This window comes from Gorilla gorilla, chromosome 13 (assembly GCF_029281585.2).
Source record: "Gorilla gorilla gorilla isolate KB3781 chromosome 13, NHGRI_mGorGor1-v2.1_pri, whole genome shotgun sequence".
NCBI classification, from domain to species: domain Eukaryota; kingdom Metazoa; phylum Chordata; class Mammalia; order Primates; family Hominidae; genus Gorilla; species Gorilla gorilla.
The window spans coordinates 88,314,634-88,332,644 of record NC_073237.2 but is presented as its reverse complement, the minus strand read 5'-3'; the positions used below and the strand labels follow the sequence as shown (position 1 = coordinate 88,332,644).

At 42.7% G+C, this 18,011-nt stretch overlaps 1 protein-coding gene across 12 annotated transcripts in view; it reads left to right on the top strand.

The window, feature by feature from the left end:
• The window catches only part of ROR2 (receptor tyrosine kinase like orphan receptor 2), a 232,264-nt gene that overhangs the window by 66,295 nt on the left and 147,958 nt on the right, over window positions 1-18,011 (top strand). For 3 of the 12 annotated variants that reach the window (XM_055349871.2, XM_055349869.2, XM_055349870.2), the window contains one exon: window positions 221-346. The exons of the other annotated variants lie outside the window; for them this stretch is intronic. The gene's annotated coding sequence lies outside the window, so the exon portion shown is untranslated. The remainder of the gene's footprint in view (window positions 1-220; window positions 347-18,011) is intronic. 12 annotated transcript variants of the gene reach the window in all.

The following is an 18,011-nucleotide window of genomic DNA, read 5'->3' as shown; positions in this document are numbered from 1 at the left end:
ATTTGTCATGTCCAAATCAGTAGCCTGCAGCCACATGTCCCTATTGAGCACTGGAAATGTGATTAGTGTGAATGAAGAACTGCGTTTCTGATCTTACTACTTGATTTTAATTAATTTAAATGTAAAGAGCCCCATGTGGCTAGTGGCTACTATATTGGAGAGTGCTGTTACAGAGCTCCAGCTATCACCTTAATAATTTTATATCATCCGTACAAAACAGTGAAGAAAATGTGAGTGGGAAACATGAAGAGTGATGAAATGAACAAGTTGAGTGACTCCCACCCTGTTGAAGAGATTGAACTTCATCCCCAGTTCCTGTGAAGCTTTCTGGATCTCGTCTTCCAAGGTAGTGATGGTCCTCTGTTTTGTGTTAATAATTCCTATACTTTGTAGTTTTGCCATATAAGACAGGCCAACTATCCTTTAGTCTGAAATGCTTGAAACAGAAGTGTTTCAGATTTGGGTTTTGTACCATACCTACAGGTTATGCATCTCTAATCCAAAAATCCGAAATCTGAAGTACTCCAGTGAGCATTTCCTTGGAGCATCATGTTGGCACTCAAAGTGTTTCAGACTTTGGAACATTCAGAGTTCTTGTTTTCAGATTAGAAATATTCAACCTGTAGTATATATCTCTATTAGTTTTCTGGGACTGCCATAACGAAGTCCCACAGGCTGGGCTGCTGAAACAACAGGCATTTACTTTCTCCCAGTTCTGAAGGCTGGAAGTCCCAGATCAGGTGTCAGCAGGGGTGACTTCTCCTGCCTTTCTCCTTGGCTGGCAGATGGCGCCTTTCTCCCTCTCTTTTCACATGGGCACCTCTCTGTGTCTGAGTCCTCATCTGCTCTTCTTATGACACCTGTCTTCGTGGATTAGGGTCCACCCTAATGACTTCATTTTAACTGAATTACTCTTTTAAAAACCTTATCCCCAAACACAGTCATATTTTGAGGTCCTGGGGTTAGGATTTTAAGGTACAATTTTGGAGAGACACAATTCGGTTCATAACAATCCATAAACAGCAGATTGCTTAGTTTTGCCTGTTTTTGACCTTTTGATAAGTGGAGGCATGTTGTATATATTTTTTTGTTCAGCATTTTCACTGCCTCTTCATGGTCAATTGGAGACCACCTTCCAGCTCTCATGGGGAGTGGATTGTCTTGGTCATGGGCTAGTTTTTTTTTTTTTTTTTTTTTTTTTTTTGAGACAGAGTCTCACATTGTCGCCTGGGCTGGAGTGCAATGGCATGATCTAGGTTCACTGCAACCTCCGCCTCCCGGGTTCAAGTGATTCTCCTGCCTCAGCCTCCCTAGTAGCTGGGATTACAGGCACCTGCCACCATGCCTGGGTAATTTTTTGTATTTTTAGTAGAGACAGGGTTTCACTATGTTGGCCAGGCTTGTCTCAAACTCCTGACCTCATGATCCACCCGCCTCAGCCTCCCAAAGTGTTAGAATTACAGGCATGATCCACCGTGCCCGGCTGGTCATAGGCTAGTTCTATAGACTGAGCTATGAGGTCTGGGTTCTCATTCAAGGTCGAAAGGACAGGAACCAAACTGTCCTAATTGTAGGCTCCTCAGGCTTCTCCCTGTACATGACAAGGAGAGGTGGCTCCTGTGTGGAACCCTATACTCCATTTGCCCAGCTAGATAGATGCCCGACACATACTGCTGCCCAGCCTGAGGGCCTCGCCTGCCCTCCTACTCCTTCAGTAGAACTTTCTTTCAAGCCCTCAAAATTCAGATGCCTCACTGCTTTTCCTCGAATTTCTCCCCTCATCCTTCTTCATCTCAGGAGGTTCTTTGCCTCTGTCGGGCTTTTCTCTACAAACCCTCTCTCCGTGTGATAATTCCCCTGGTCTTGTTTTGTCTTTGCTAATCACCTTCGCTAATGAGGCCTGATAGCTCAGGAGTGCTCGTCCTCCCTAATTTTTTCACCTCATGATAAAATTAATACATGTATGTCAGTATTTAGAAGAAAAATAGTATAAATAAGAAAACAAAAATTATTTGTAACTATGCTGCTGGAGATAACTCACCATCAAAAAAGGAGTACTAACAGTAAGTCTTCACTTAACAGCATTGATAGGCTCTTGGAAACTGTGACTTCGAGTGAAATGACATACTGTATAACAAAACTGATTTTACCATACACTAACAGATATAAACAAGAGTTAAGTTCTTGCAGCATACAGTATGTCATTTCATTTAAAGTTGGAGTTTCTAAGAACCTTATCAATGATATCAAGTGAGGACATAGGACTCATTGTACTAGCATTTTAACACATTTGTGATCATACTGACATGGTTTTATTTCATAAACATGTTTTTCTTGTTACCTACTTGGTCTTTTTATAATAATCAATTTTAATGGTTGCATATTATCTAGTCAAGTGCCATTTCCTGTAACAGATCAAACACTCCACTCGTTTTCAATATATAGGATTTTTTCAGTTTTTCCAAGTTATATTTGTGAAGTTCAGAACTTACTGGAAAGTTGCAAGTAGAGTATATGGAAGTTCTTTGTCCCTCCTCTAGCCATCTGAAAGTAAGCGGCTGGCAAGATGTCCCATTACCCCCAAAATGCTTTAGTATGTATTTTCTACAAACAAGAACATTCTTGTACATAATCCTAACACAACCATCATGAAAATCACAAAATTAGAACAGATGCATGACCACCATCAGACCCCAATCTGGACAGTTGCAACAGCAGTCCCAGTAATGTCCCTTTGAGCAGCAGGATTCACTGCAGGGTCATTTGGCTCTGTGCTTCTGGAGTCTCCTCCAGTCTGGAACATTCCCCAGCCTGCCCTTGACCTTCATGACCTTGACATTTCTGAAGAGTGCAGGCAGGTTATTTTGTAGGAAATCCCACAACTTCTGTTTATCAGGCTTTGTATATGGGCAGGCTCACTGCAGAAACAATGTTGTATAAATCGTTTTCATTGCTGTTTTTGAATGGTGCACAGGGTCACTTTGTCCCTTAACTGATGAGATTGACTGGCTGAGGTGGCATCTGTTAGGCCTTCCCTTTCAAATGAACCAGCATTTGGTATTTGGTGGGGAGGTTCTTGGAAACCATCAACCTCATCAGGCTCTCACTGTATTCATGGATTTACTTGTATTAGTATGCTCACAGCACTCCTGTTTTATCCAGTGGGTTATAATCCTGCTTTGGAATATCTATAGCTGATGCACCTACAAATGCTTTAAATATATTTTATTACGGCATTAGTTTGCTAGGACTGCTGTAACAATGCACCACAGACTTAAGGGCTTATACAATGGAAATTTATTTCATCCTAGTTCTGGAGGCCAGAAGTCTGAGGCCCAGGTTTCAGCAGGGCTGGTTTCTCCTGTGGCCTCTCTCCTTGGCTTGCAGATGGTGTCTTCACCCTGTGTCTTCACATGGTCATCCTACTGTGTGCGCGTCCTTTTTTTTTCTTCTTATAAGGACACAAGTCATACTGCATTGGGGCCCACCCTGATGACTTTATTTTAGCCTAATTACTTCTTCAAAGGTTCTGTCTCCAAATGCAGTCACATTCTGAGCTATGGGAGGTTACGGCTTCAACATACGAATTTTGGAGGTCACAGTTCAGCCGATAATAATTAGGAACTATGCTTTGTATTGTATTAACATCTGTTGACTTCTACTGTGATGAAAAACTTAGTATTGACCTCCTTAACATTTCTGAGAATCTTCTCAGAAAAAGTGAGTGCAAGCAGAGGCAAAAAGCTCTGATTTTAAGCAAAGATGGGCACATGGAAGGAGTTGGAACTAGACTTTCTGCAGTTCTTGTCTAAGTTAATAGGACTGTCTAGATACATGATGAGGTGTTCACTTAGTCTGCTGCACCCAGACTTTGGTTAGACCCTGGGCTTTTCCTGGGATTTGTTTCTTGGTGGGCATACCTTGATGTTGCATTACTTAAGATATAGAAGGAAGAGAGTGGGCTCTTCCAAGGCCCAGCTGACCTCCTGCTCAGGTACCTGCATAAGTGCGTGAGTGTATATCAAAAGTGTTGAAGGGTTTATGAATTATTTAAAGAAAGCTGAAGTTACTGCCTCTGCAGTGGGGGACATGGGTGGCTGGGGAAAAAGAGTAGAAGAAAGTCTTTTCACTCTTGTGACTTTTGAATTTTGTTTCATGTGTCCACACACACACACACACACACACACACACCCACACCCACTCCCACTCAGAAAATAAATAAAAGATAACTTTGGAAAAAGGAAGTAGAGAAGAAAAAGGGATCAGCATTCTCTCTTACTGCTTGTCCTCTGTCTTCAACATTATAAGGACATCATCACTTTCCCTGAACCTCCAAGGCCTTACCAAGGTGGAGGTTTTCCTGGGCCAGGCCCTTGGTGTGGTGCAGTGGCCCAGTCTGTTGCGATTACTCATCTCCCTTCCTGGAAATGGAGCCCTAGGTCCGTTTGGTGATGCACCCATTAAGAGATCCTTTTCCCGTGTTTGACCAATTTCTGTGGCTTTTGGGAACAATGTTTTTTGGATTTGTCTTTGTTTTTTTTTATTGTTTGTTTTGTTTTGTTTTGTTTTTTCTTTTTTTGAGATGGAGTCTTGCTCTGTCGCCCAGGCTGGAGTGCAGTGGCGCGATCTCGGCTCACTGCAAGCTCCGCCTCCCGGGTTCACGCCATTCTCCTGCCTCAGCCTCCTGAGTAGCCGGGACTACAGGCGCCCGCCACCACGCCCGGGTAATTTTTTGTATTTTTAGTAGAGACAGGGTTTCACCGTGTTAGCCAGGATGGTCTCAATCTCCTGACCTCGTGATCTGCCCGTCTCGGCCTCCCAAAGTGCTGGGATTACAGGCGTGAGCCACTGCGCCCGGCCCCCTTCTTTGTTTCTTAAAGTGCAGCTTTTCTGTAATGAGTTTCTTGTTGGGGGATTCTGGAAGTGTAGTTGGGTTTTAATTTTGGTCTGTAAGGAGTAAGGGCTCTTTCCGCTGAGTGTGCTTCTCAGAGAATGATGGGCTATGGTTTGGCTTCAGCCTCCAAGTGGCTTTCCAAAGAGGTGAACTGGACCAATTTGAGCCCAGCCAGGCGCTGGATGTGCAAGAGGGGAGCTTCTGGGATTACTGACAATGAATAAACCCAGACTCTGTCCTTAGGAAACTACATTTTATAATAAGAGTCCAAGAAATGAATAACTTGGGAGATGCTCTCAGGTGGGTTTGCATGAAACACCATGAGGACCTAGAGAAAAAACCTACTTCTGCCAGGCAAGGCTGGGAAGGCTTTGCAGAAGAAGAGTCTGGCCTCAGGAGCTGACCATGAGGGGTGAATCATCTTCACCAGGTGGAGAAGAAGGGCCATGGAGGTGCGAAGGAGCCCAGGACCCTGAAGCCCAGGAAAGGGAGGGCGCAATTTTGATCTGTTGAGGCAAAATTCTTTCATTCTTACCTGCTTCCTGCCATTTCCCTTGCCCCACATCAGTGTGCAGATTAAATGAATTTAATGAATGTATCCCATCTAAGGGCTACTCTAGGGTGTTTTTTTTCCTAGCAATGAAAGGATTTCTCAGCTACTATAAATATTCCATTTGCTGGAGGAAGCCAGAGCCAGTACTGGGTCCCTGTGAAGTTCTGAACACTCTGGAAATCTTGTTAAAGCTGGGGCTTACATAAATTATGGGGTCCTCATCCTTAAACCCTTTCTTTGTTAGCCTCCTTTTGATGAGAAAATAATTGATTATCTTTGGGGAAAAGAATACCTTGAGTTATTTATAACCCTTCTCCCTGGGGAGCTCTGGAACTGTTTGCAAATGTAATCTAATTATAAGCCTGACACTCTCCTACCCAGGTTGGGGCAGGTATTATTACACCGTGGTACTTCCTTCTCCTGTTTTAGCATAAATCTAAACCTGGGAGATGAAGTGGCTTGCATAAGTGTAATTTAGTCTGTCAATAGGCATAGCAGGAATAGCTGCTATATGATGAACTCCAGTTATAAAATGGTTTGACAATGTCATTGGTGATGGTTCTTCATTAGAGGCTGAGTGAGAATTGACTCTTAGGAGTGATTGTAATTGTTGTCTGGCAACACCTAATATGTCTCCTAAATATTCAGTATTTTGGGTACGTTTAGATCACTAATTTCCCCTGTATAGGCATCTATCTTCTTTTCCTGAACACTATAGTAGTTATCTGATCTTCTTCATCCTCTTCTGGTCGCAAGACCCCTTACTGGGGAGGTCATCCTGTGTCTTTCTGCCCCGTCCACTTAGATTGGGCACATGACTTATGGATAGCCATGTACCCCCTGACAGGCTGATCTGAAGCATTCCTGGAACTTCTTGATCACCTTCTTTCAGGAAGTATGGATGAAACCTTGCGTGTATGGTGGTGAGTGAGGTTGGAAAGAGAACAGAGAGGGATGGGAAGAGGAGACACAAATGTAGGAAGCTGCATTTAAAGGGTAAGTTTTCTGAGTCCTTGTAATTTCCACCTGCACATGCTTGATAGTTTGGGTATCATTCTCAGTTGCACGTCATGTTCTTTGGAATGTCACCCCACAGTCTTCCCAGCACCCCGTGCTGCCTTCTGAGCGGTTCACTGCCACTTGAAGCCTCATTCCTTTTCTGGTGACTTGTTTTTGCTTGGAGAGGTTTTGGGATCTTCTGCGTACCCTGGAGTTCATTATGATGTGTTAAATGTGCATGTCTTTTGTTCATTCTCAGTTGTGGCTTGGCCCTTTTCATATGGACATTTGAGTCATTCAGCTTGGTGATGCTCTTCGTGTCCTTTTAGAAAATATTCCTCTCTCCCACTTTTTTTCTGTTCTGTCTTTCTGAAGCTCCTCTTTACTTCTTTCTTCTCGCTGTGGAATTTCAGCTTTATCTTTCAATCCTACAGTTGAATTTTCCTTTTAACGTTGGAATCCTATTTTGATTTCAATACCTTCTTTTCTATTTTTTATTGCATTCTGATGATATTTTAAGAAGGCAATACCTTCTCTAATGTCTCTGGAACTTCATTTTCTTTCTTTTGGCCCTTGAATCATCTTTGTTTCCTCTGGAGTGATTTGTTTTCTTATCTTGGCACCTCTGTTTCATATTGGGAGCGTTCTGCAGATGTCTGGTTATTCTTGGTTAATTCTTGGTTCAAGCAATAGCTCACAATTGGAGAGTTTGCATGCGTGGATGGTGAACTTCACTTCACATTTGGTGTCGGGGACTGGCTATTTTACCAGGGACCCTGGGTACCAAGATATACAAGTCCCTTCCTGAGGCCTTCACTTTCATTTCACTTTTTTTTTTTTGGAGACAGTGTCTGGCTCTGCCGCCCATGCTGGAGTGCAGTGGTGCTATCTTGGCTCGCTGCAACCTCCGCCTGCTAGGTTCAAGTGATTCTCCTGCCTCAGTCTCTCGAGTAGCTGGGATTACAGGCGCCTGCACACCCGGCTAATTTTTGCATTTTTAGTAGAGATGGGGTTTCACCATGTTGGCGAAGCTGGCCTCGAATTCCTGAACTCAAGTGATCTACCTGCCTTGGCCTCCCAAAGTGCTGGGATTCCAGGTGGGAGCCACTGCACCTGGCCTTATTTTAATTTTAATGACAAACACACTTTTTTTTTTTTTTGCCCCCTGCAGGGATTAGGAGAAAGGTAGAAATGCCTGAGTGCCAGGTCTGCTCCGAGCTCAGTTGAGATAGCAGTTGTCCATTTGGGTTTCCATGTGTCCATCTATACATTCACACTCAATCTCATTGTTTGTTACCCCACCTTGCTTTCTGATGAACCTGGTGTTTCCAGGTTCTGAGTCTTCCTGTGGCTGAGGGAGCCACTTGGACCCCCCTTATAAAGCTGCTTTATCTTTGAGTGGCACTCCCCATGCAAAGATCGTCCGTGTGCTAGCTTCCCTGGCTTGCTGTGCTATGTGTCTGTTGACTTGCTTTCTTCTGTACATTTCTGGAGCTCTCTCACCTCCAGAGAATGTCTCTGAAAACTTCATTTTCTTTCTTTTGGCTCTTGAATCATCTTTGTTTCCCCTGGAGTGATTTGTTTTCTTATCTTGGCACGTCTTGTGACCTTTCTCATGTTCTCTGTATGGCTGTGGGTTTCTTACTTTGTTTCATTCTTATCATTTTGTAGGACTTTTAGGAAGGAAAATAAAGAAAGCATGGTCAATCCAGCATTGTTCACTGGTGGGTATCATAATTTGAGAAGTACTGCAATAGACCTTTTGCTATTTTCTGCTGGCTCTTAAAATGAGAAAATTAAACAATTAGTTCCTTTAGGGCACTGGGACATTCTTTTCAAAGCATCTACATTTCCACAACTTTGTTGAGTGGAATCAGAGAAATACTGGCATTTCTACAATACTCCCTATTACCAGATGTTTGTTACTTTTGATTTAGTCAAATTCTTGTTCATTTAAACAATTGTTCTTCACAAAAATGTGAAAGCACTTGCAGGATATCTCTAGGCATTTCATTTACGGAATTACATGTTGAAGTTAGAGTAGAAGTCTGCTCAGTCTCTGATCCTGGGACCGTTAATTGGTTGGCATAACTCAAAATGTCTTCTAAAGTTGGAGAAAATGTAATAAAATGATCCACCCATATGTTAAACATTCTGTTCCATTTAGATCATGTAAGTGTCCGTTAATTTACCAATTTTTTGAGGTAGGCCAAGGCTTTTTGGTGAGAATCAGGTGATAGAGGAGTTCTCAGTTGTCTTTCCTTTTTTTTTTGAGACGGAGTTTCGCTCTTGTTGCCCAGGCTGGAGTGCATTGGCGATCTCAGCTCACTGCAGCCTCCACCTCTGGGGTTCAAGTGATTCTCCTGCCTCAGCCTCCTGAGTAGCTGGGATTACAGGCATTCGCCACCATGCCCGGCTAATTTTGTATTTTTAGTGGAGACAGGGTTTGTCCATGTTGGTCAGGCTCGTCTCAAACTCGGGACCTCAGGTGATCCACCCACCTTGGCCTTTCTGTGCTGGGATTGCAGGCGTGAGCCACCACGCCCGGCCCAGTTGTCTTTCTTGCTTATAGTACGGAGTTTTCAGTTTTGGTTTCTTTAGAAGTCGTATGACAACGGGAAGAAATCTGTAAAACAGGCTGAGGTCAGATGTTTACAGTATTTTCCTAGTCATTTTCTGTTTTATCGCCTAGCCTTCTTTCGAACACGGATTTTTTTTCATTGTATGGAGGCTTTTCAAAGCCAACTTAGTTTTTCTAGATAAAACTTTTAATGTTTATAGTTCCTCATCAGTTAAATACTTAATTACATAATTTAATGACTAGAATAAGTGCAGCTGGCCTAAGCAGTTTTGTGAGCAGCTGTGGTTGAGTCCTGGGACACGTGTGCCACTTTCACGAGGCAGAAATGAGGAGCGAGTGTGCAGAGCCTCCTGAACCGGTGCAGGTGGCCAAGTGGCCGCCACAGAGCACCTTTTGCTGGGGTAATCCTGCTCTGAAGCAGATTGGGTTTCATGTCAGTGGAGTGAAAATGAAGGGTCTTTTCTCTTCCCCTAAGTGGGGTGATTCCTTGAGGCCCTGTCTGGGAGGGAGGCTTCGTCAGCCCCCTTCCAGGTGGATGCGATCACTTTCCCATGCCCTGACTTGATTTTCTATGGGCAGAGACCAAATTACAGGCTGTAAGTGTTCATCAGAGCAAAAGAAGCCCAACTCCCCCAACCAATTCAATAGGACCCCATACAGAAAGCCTTTAATCTGCTCTCTTAGTGCCCTCCTTTTAAAATTTATCTCTGAGGAGAAGCGAAAGTTAATTTGTCAAAGGTAATTTACAGCCTGAATATTCAGGGGAGGAAAAGGTTCCCCTGAAGGCATCTCTTGATGGAAGAATCTGGATGTAGAACACGGCTTCGGACTCTGGGATTCAGCTGCTCGGCGCTGGATAAATTACAGTGCTGTCAACACAGCTATATATATTGCTGGGCTGGGTACAATGTGTTCCTGTGGAGGTGGTGTGTACATCTGCCGTGGCTCAAATGCACTTCAGATGTCTGTGGGATTGCAACAAAGAAGGCCCTGTGACACTTTTTGTTCCCATTGGTGGCTTTTTCTTTTCTTTCTTTTTTGAGATGGATTCTTGCTCCGTCACCTTGGCTGGAGTGCAGTGGCACGATCTTGGCTCACTGCAACCTCTGCCTCCCGGGTTCAAGCAATTCTCCTGTCTCAGCCTAACGAGTAGCTGGGAATGTAGGTGCCCACCACATGCCTGGCTAATTTTTCTATTTTTAGTACAGTTGGGGTTTTACCGTGTTGGCCAGGCTGATGTCGAACTCCTGACCTCAGGTGATCCACCCGCCTCAGCCTCCCAAAGTGCTGGTGCTGGGATTATAGGCGTGAGCCACCATGCCCAGCCCCACTGGTGGCTTTTTAATGCTCTTGCTAGAGAGAGCTTCCAGTAGTAGTCTAGTGGGACATGGGCCCGACGCACACAGGCAGTGGTAGATGAGTCGATGTACAGTTTTATGTAAGTGCAAGAATGACAGGAGAGGGTGAAAACCAATGTTGACACTGTGTATCCGGAAAAGCAAGCCGGACCCACAGGGCCAGAGACTGTTGATGGAGCAAGCCTTAGCCAATATCTGTTGGAATCGAAAGTATGATGATGACGAAAATGATGACATAAAATAGTCATGTCTCCAAGAAGTTTAAGGATTTCAGAGAAACTGTACTTAGGTTCTTTTACAGAGTTAAAAATGTGAGTCATGCCATGGTCGAGGGGACACTTGGCCTGTGGACCTGCATGGGCCTGGTTCCTGGTTCCATAGATTTATGCAAAACACACCAGGGTGCCTTTACTTTTCCCCAGTGTGTAAGGGACCACAGCATCCAGGTCCCTCTCCATCCCCCAGAGGATGTTGGTACTTTGGCCATGAGCCATGCCTTCCTCATTTCTACTGAAGAGCTGCTAAGGGAGTTCTTACTCTGCATATTTCTGTATTTCCAGCCCAGCCTCTGTAATATAATAAAACGCACACCCTGTGTTTCAGCAGTCGACAGTGCTGCTTCATAAGCAATGTGTAGTATAAGGAACACTTAATAAAATGGCCTATAAACACACCAGCCCCAAGGTAGGACTTGGGAAATACTAGGGTGAAAGAAGAGGTAACTTACTAGTAGCCTCATAAAAATCTGTACAGGAAAAAAATAGAACAAATTCTGGCTGTGTGGTGTAAACACTGCCTGATTCCTCGTCAAGGTTTGGCAGTAAAGTGAGGAATAGTCATTGGATGTATTGGAAATCTTGGGGTTCATGGACATTTGTCAGGCTTCCCTTGGGTGGTGGTGCATCATTCACAGTTAGAACGACGAGATGCACCCCAGGACGAACGGTGCCAGCCTGAGAGTGTAACTCCGAGTGTGTTTACATGAGTGGCCACAATCTGAAAACTTTCCTTTCGACATAAACTCAGGTTATATCATACCAAGAGTGAGGAATCTCTTTTATGCTGTTTTCCAGGAAAAGGGAGAAAAAACAAATGAGGGTGAATAAGTAATGTAAATTTTTTTATTATAATTATTTGTGGAGAAAATGAAATTCCTCCACAGATCTGTTTTTGTTATCTGTTGCTGTGTAGCAAAACACTACTGCACAATTTAGAGGCTTAAATGGATAATGTGTTGTTACAGCACACAGTTCTGTGGGTTGACAGGGTCTTTCCTGGGGTCTCTTGTGTGGCTGTCGTCAGATGCTGGCTGCGATAAGATGCTGGTGGGGGCTGCAGTCATCTGAAGGCTCAACTGGGCCAGACGTTAAGATGGCGCACTGACATGGCTGGTTGGTGGTGCTGTTGGGTGTTGGGGGGGGTCTCTCGACCCAAGAACCCATACGTGGCCTCTCCAGGTGGCTTGGCCTTCTCACAGCGTGGTGGCTGGGTTCCAAAAAGGACTCTCTCAAGAGGGAGTGTGTTAAGGGCAGAAAGTGGAATTTGGCCACTTACAGGCTTCATTCAGAACCAGCACTCAAGGCCACTTTCTTTGCATTCTGGGGGTCAAAGCAATCACAGGGCCCACTCTGATTCAGGAGAGTGGGGAAACAGACTCCAGTTCTTGTTGGGGGAGTGTCGGGGACACCATATGGAAGAGCATGTGAGATGGAAGATATTGTTGTAGCCTTCTTTGGAAAATACAACCTGTCGCAAGATTTTAAAATGGAAATTGAATATACCATCCCTTTGTCACAGGCATATGTATGTTTGTATTATTATAGGACATGAACACATTCTTCCACTTTAGGGTGATTAATTAATTAATTCAGCCAACTTTTATCTAGCACATGCTGTGTGATATGCCAATCCATGGCAAGATGAGGGAGAATGATAGAATGAGATAGTAAGAAACACAGATAGTGGTTTAGATAGAGGAAGACAAACACACACAGTGATATATATGGCAGACAGCTGCTCTTACACATGGAAGGAGACCAACATGTAAACAGAGAAAGTGAGAATCTTCAGAGGAGAGACAGCAGAGGAAGCTGCATGTTAGAGTTTTGAGGAACAGGATGGGACAGAACATCCCAAGCTGTCCTCAGCTCTAGAGAAGACCATGTTAAAATAACCAAGGGTTTCTTTGGTCAGGAGAGTCCCTAAACCTGGACATTTCTGCCTCTTCCTGGAAGGCATTGCTTTAAAGAGTAATTTGATCTGTAGAACAATACTATTTTTAATGCTGGTATTAGCAGTTCTTTGCGTTTATGTTTTTACTTAATGTGAATTCTGTTGATAGCATTCCAGAAACTAAAGGAAGATCATGTGTTGAGTTTTCTTGACTCTGTGAGTGTCACTAGAAAAGACTTATTCTAAAGTATTTTCGCCAGGTGTATAAAAATATTCTACACACTAGCTCAAGCTGTCCTGCAAAAATCAGTGCCATAGCTGCGGCTTGAGGCCATTTGCAGGCTATGTGAAATAATGCAGTCCAGATTTGTTGAAATATGAGGTTTTTTCTTTTTGACACCTGCACTTTCAACATTTAGTACTTTATTTGATGTTAAAAATCTCCTTTTGATCTTGAGTTGCTTTCGACATCCTAGAAATGTTTCCTTCTTTTGTAAAAGTTATATGGGACACGTGCTAGGGAATTAAAAGGATAACAGTGTTTGTAAATAGATAGAGCCCTGAAAATAAGTGAATGGTGAATTAGACATTCATTTTTCTTCGTTAAGTGATAGATGTTGGGAGCCCTGGCTTTTTGGGCAGTTGCAGGGGAAGTTGCCATCAAGACCTGGTCTGGCTATCCTTGCCCAGCCAACTGGTTCCCTGATCCTGGTGTGTACCCTGCTGTTGCTCCGTATGAAGGAGTTTCCTTGGTTCTAAAATACAGTCTGTAGGCACATGATGGTGTTCTAGTCTTTGGACAGTTGGGATCAGTCAAGAAAAACACAACATTTCATATTTCATGACTAAATGATCGAGGTATTGACTTAGATTGGGGGTCAGCAAACCTTTTACAAAAAATAATCAGATAGTAAATATTTTAGGCTTTTTGGGTCTTCAGCTCTGCCCCTGTGTCAAAGCAGGCAGAGATCATATGTAAACAATATGTCTTATTAAAACTGTTGTGGACATATAATTTTATGCATGCCTCAAAATCTTCTTCATTTGATGTTGTTTTCAACAATTTTAAAGTGTAAAAACTATTCTTGGCTCTCGGAACAGATGGTGGGCTGCCTTTGGCCCATGGATTGTAGGTTGCTGACTACTTCCCAATATCTTGCAGGAATAGACACACATTTTAACAGGATACTTGACTTAGATAACTTTTATGAATGCTTGTTTTTTTTTCTTCTTAAAAAAGTTCCTGAGGAAGATTTTTTAAAATTTTAGTTGTTAAGTTAGTACACCGAAATAGATTTTTGTGATATGTAGTTCTATGAATTTTAACACAAGTATGGGTAGTTTGTATAGCCACTGCTAAAATCGGGATATGGAGCAATTGCAGCTTCCTTGTGGTACCTCTTTAGAGTTGCCTTTACCTCCACCCACGAGCCTTGGCAACCACTGATCTTTTTTTCTGTCCCTATAGTAGCTTTGTCTTTTTAAGAATGTCAATAGTGGAATCGTACATTATTTAACTTTCTGAGCTAGACTTGTTTATTCACTCAGCATAATACCTTTGCCATTCACCCAAGTTGTTGCAGTTACCCATAGTTCATTCCTTTCTATTGCCGAGCAGTACTTCATTGTATAGGTGTTCACAGTTCGCTTATCCATTCACCTGTTCAAGGGCATTTGGGTTATTTCTAGTTTTTGCCAGTTATAAATAGAGGTGCTTTAATATGCCTGTACACAACTAGCCGTGGTGGCTCATGCCTGTAATCCTGGTGACTTGAGAGGCTGAGGTGGGAGGATTGCTTGAGGCCGAGAGTTGAGACCAGCCTGGAATTTATTGAGACTCTGTTTCCAGAACAATGTATAATAAATTCACTGGGTGTGGTGGCACGTGCCTGCAGTCCCAGCTGCTCAGGAGTTTGAGGCCAAAGGATCACTTGAGCTCAGTAGTTCCAGGCTGCAGTGAGCTATGGTTGTGTCACTGCACTCCAGCCTGGGTGATAGGGCGAGACTCTGTCTCTAAAAAGGAAAAAAATATATATATTCACGTGTAGGTTTTTGTGAGAGCATATGTTTTCCTCTCTCTATGGTGAATACCTAGGAGTGGGATTACTGGTGACATAAGTGTATGATTAACTTTATAAGAAACAGCCAAACTGTTTTCCAGACTGCATTCCCAACATTGATTTGTGAGACTGCCACTTCATCATTTTTGTTCTTCTTTCATTCCTGGTGGTCCAAGTTCTCTTTCTGGTATTAATTCCCTTCTGCATGAAGCACTTCCTTCAGCGCTTACTCCACTGCAAGTCTGCTGACAGTGAGTTCTATTAGCTTTCCTTCATTTGAGAATGTCACCTTCATCCCTTAGTGATGTTTTCACTGGGTATAGAATTCTGGGTTGATTGTCTGTGTCTTTGAGCACTTTAAATAGTCTGTGCCACATCCTTCTGGCCTTCATTGTTTTTAACGAGAAATCTGCAGACTTTAAAATAGTTTTACCTCTATAAATAACGTGTTTTTCTCTGATTGCTTTTAAGATTTTTTCCGTTTGTCTTTAATTTTCATCAGTTTGATTATTCTGTGTTTGGATGTAGATTTGTTTGGGCTTATCTTTTTGGGATTCACCAAATTTATTTTGTGGGTTTACATTTTTTTGCCACATTTATAAAGTTCTTAGTCACTTCGTCACTCTTTTTTTCTTCTTCTTCTGGGAATCTGGGGATATAAATGTTGGACCATTTCATTTTGTCCCACAGAAGTGATGTGTTTATTTCTTTTCAATTTTTTTCTCTTTTGTTCACCTTCTATAATTTTTATTGACACTTCTCTGTCCTTATTCCCATTGATCCCTTTCATTGAGGTTTTTCTTCTAGTTATTATATGTTTTCCTTCTAAAATTTTCAGTTTTCTCTTTTTTATATTTTCTGGGGGTTTTTTGTTGAGACATTTTATCTTTCTGTTTCCAAAGTGCTTTACTTGTTGGGAATTTTTATAATAGTTGTATTGAAGTCTTTGTCAGGTAATTCCAACATCTGTGACATCTTATTGCTAATGTCCATTGATTGAGATTTTCCTGGTTCTTTGTATGTTGAGTAATGTTGGATTGCATCATGGAGATTTTGAATATTAGATTTTGGTGGTGAGACTCTGGGTGTTGTTCAGCCGTTGTGGGGAATGTTGATACTGTTTTACGGGCAGTCAGTCTGTTTGGGTTCAGGCTGCAAGTTCCGAACAGCCTTCCGTGTTTGCAGTCCCAATGCTGGTTCTACTTTCAAAGCCTCTACAGTGCTCTTGGATCTGTCCCACATGTGTGCCACACTGTGGCCAGACTGGGACGGGGGTGGTGTTCTGCTGTGCAGTTCTGTTCTCAACATCTGCTTAGGGTCAGATACACACACACACACAGCTCATGGGTGGTCTCAGGAACTTGTAAACAACTTTAAAGGGTCACTTTTCTGAGTTTTCCCTTCTCCATCATCTCCCTGGTATTTTCAAGTTCCTTAAAACACCCATTTCAGTCCTCTAGCCCAACATCTTGGGTTTTAGTTCCCTTGTTTGGCTGCATACTCACCTTGACTATGTCCACGTCTCAGAAAAACAGTTGAGGACACAGAGAGAAAAAACAGCAATGGAGTTTGACCACCGCTTGAGACCCCAGCTCCTCCAATTGCAGGATTAAGTTATCTCTCAGGGTTTTAAGCTACTGCAGTTGCTTGTTGCCACCTCCACCATCACTGGATGGGGACTGGAGTGCAAGAGAATGAAGAAAAGAAAGAAAATGAAAAAAGAACCATGCTTTCTGTGCTCTTTTAGTGGGGAAAGATATACTTATCTTCACCCTGCTCCAGCAGAGCTGGAAGCCTCCTCTGGAAGCTCTCTTCTGTACTGATGCCCTTGTATGAGTTTGGGACTGTGTTAAGTTCAAACCTGGAGATGCTAAGGAGTCCCTAAAGAAGTGCTCCCCTATTCATTTGAGGTTTTATAGCTCCATTCATGGGAGATGTGGGCAGAATATGCCGACTGTATGTATCTTGTCCAGAACCAGAACCCTCAAGATATTTTGATCAGAGTAATTTACAAATTTTATTTTCTATTTTGTTTTCAAGCAAAATAGCACCAACCCTATTTTGAGGAGGATGTGCAGATTTCAGATGGTTTCAAAATCCTTTCGATTTTCTCCCCAAAATTGGGTTATTAAATTACTAGATTCCGTTGTCAGTTCTGCCCCATAGAACTTTTGGGGAAAATGGAAATATTCTATATCTGCGTATGGTAGCTGTTAGCCCTATGTGGCAATATTAAGCTCTTGAAATGTGGGATGGGCTAATGGAATTCTAAATCTTCTTTAATTTTAATTAATTTAAATTTTAAAATTTAAATTTTAGTAGCCCCATATGTCTGGTGGCTCCCTTACTGTTCAGTGCAGCAAGTTTATTCTGCTGTGGAAAGCACGCTTTAAAACATGCAGCTGGTACAAAAATTAGCTAAGCGTGGTGGCGCACCTATAATCCCAGCTACACAGGAGGCTGAGGCAGGAGAATCACTCAAACCTGGGAGGTGGAGGTTGCAGTGAGCCAAGATCATGCCACTGCACTCCAGCCCGGGCGATAGAGACTCAGTCTCAAAAAAAAAAAAAAAAAAAAAGACTGGGCGTGGTGGCTTATGCCTGTAATCCTAGCCCTTTGGGAGGCCAAGGCGGGCAGATAATGAGATCAGAAGTTTGACACCAGCCTAACCAACATGGTGAAACCTTGTCTCTACTAAAAATATAAAAATTAGCCGGGTGTGGTGGTGCACGCCTGTAATCCCAGCTACTCAGGAGGCTGAGGCAGGAGAATCACTTGAACCCAGGAGGCAAAGGTTGAAGTGAGCTGAGATTGCGCCACTGCACTCCAGCCTGGGTGACAGAGCGAGACTCCATCTTAAAAAACAAACAAAAAAACAAAACCCAAAAAACATGCAGCTGGCAGGCTTGGATTTGGGCAGAGGGAAGAATATCACTATTTCTTCTTTGGTTGTTTCACTGCAAATCATTTTCACTGTGATGCCAATATTGTACCACGCACCTGGCTGGAGTAATTTGATTTAGGTAATTCAGAAAGTGTCATTTATTCAATATGTGTAGCTAAATTTGGATAACATCCCATGTTAGAGTCATATATCCTCTGGAGCAGTTTAAAGAAAATACCTTTTGTATTCTATTTTTTGGAGGTGGGGCACTGTTGAACATCACTGGCAATGCTGACTGAGCTCTTCCCTTCTTTCAGAAGTCACCTTAGGCAGGTTGATGTGGCCCCCAAATAAGCCACCTTGTTTTCACTTCACTTCCCCACCCCCATGCCTCCAACCAAAAATTAAAGTAGGACTTAATCCATAGTTTTGTAGTATTTCATTTAAAATAAATGGCCTTGGGCCCATATTTTGAAAATGAAATATTGTCATGGCCCTTTTTAAAGGAAT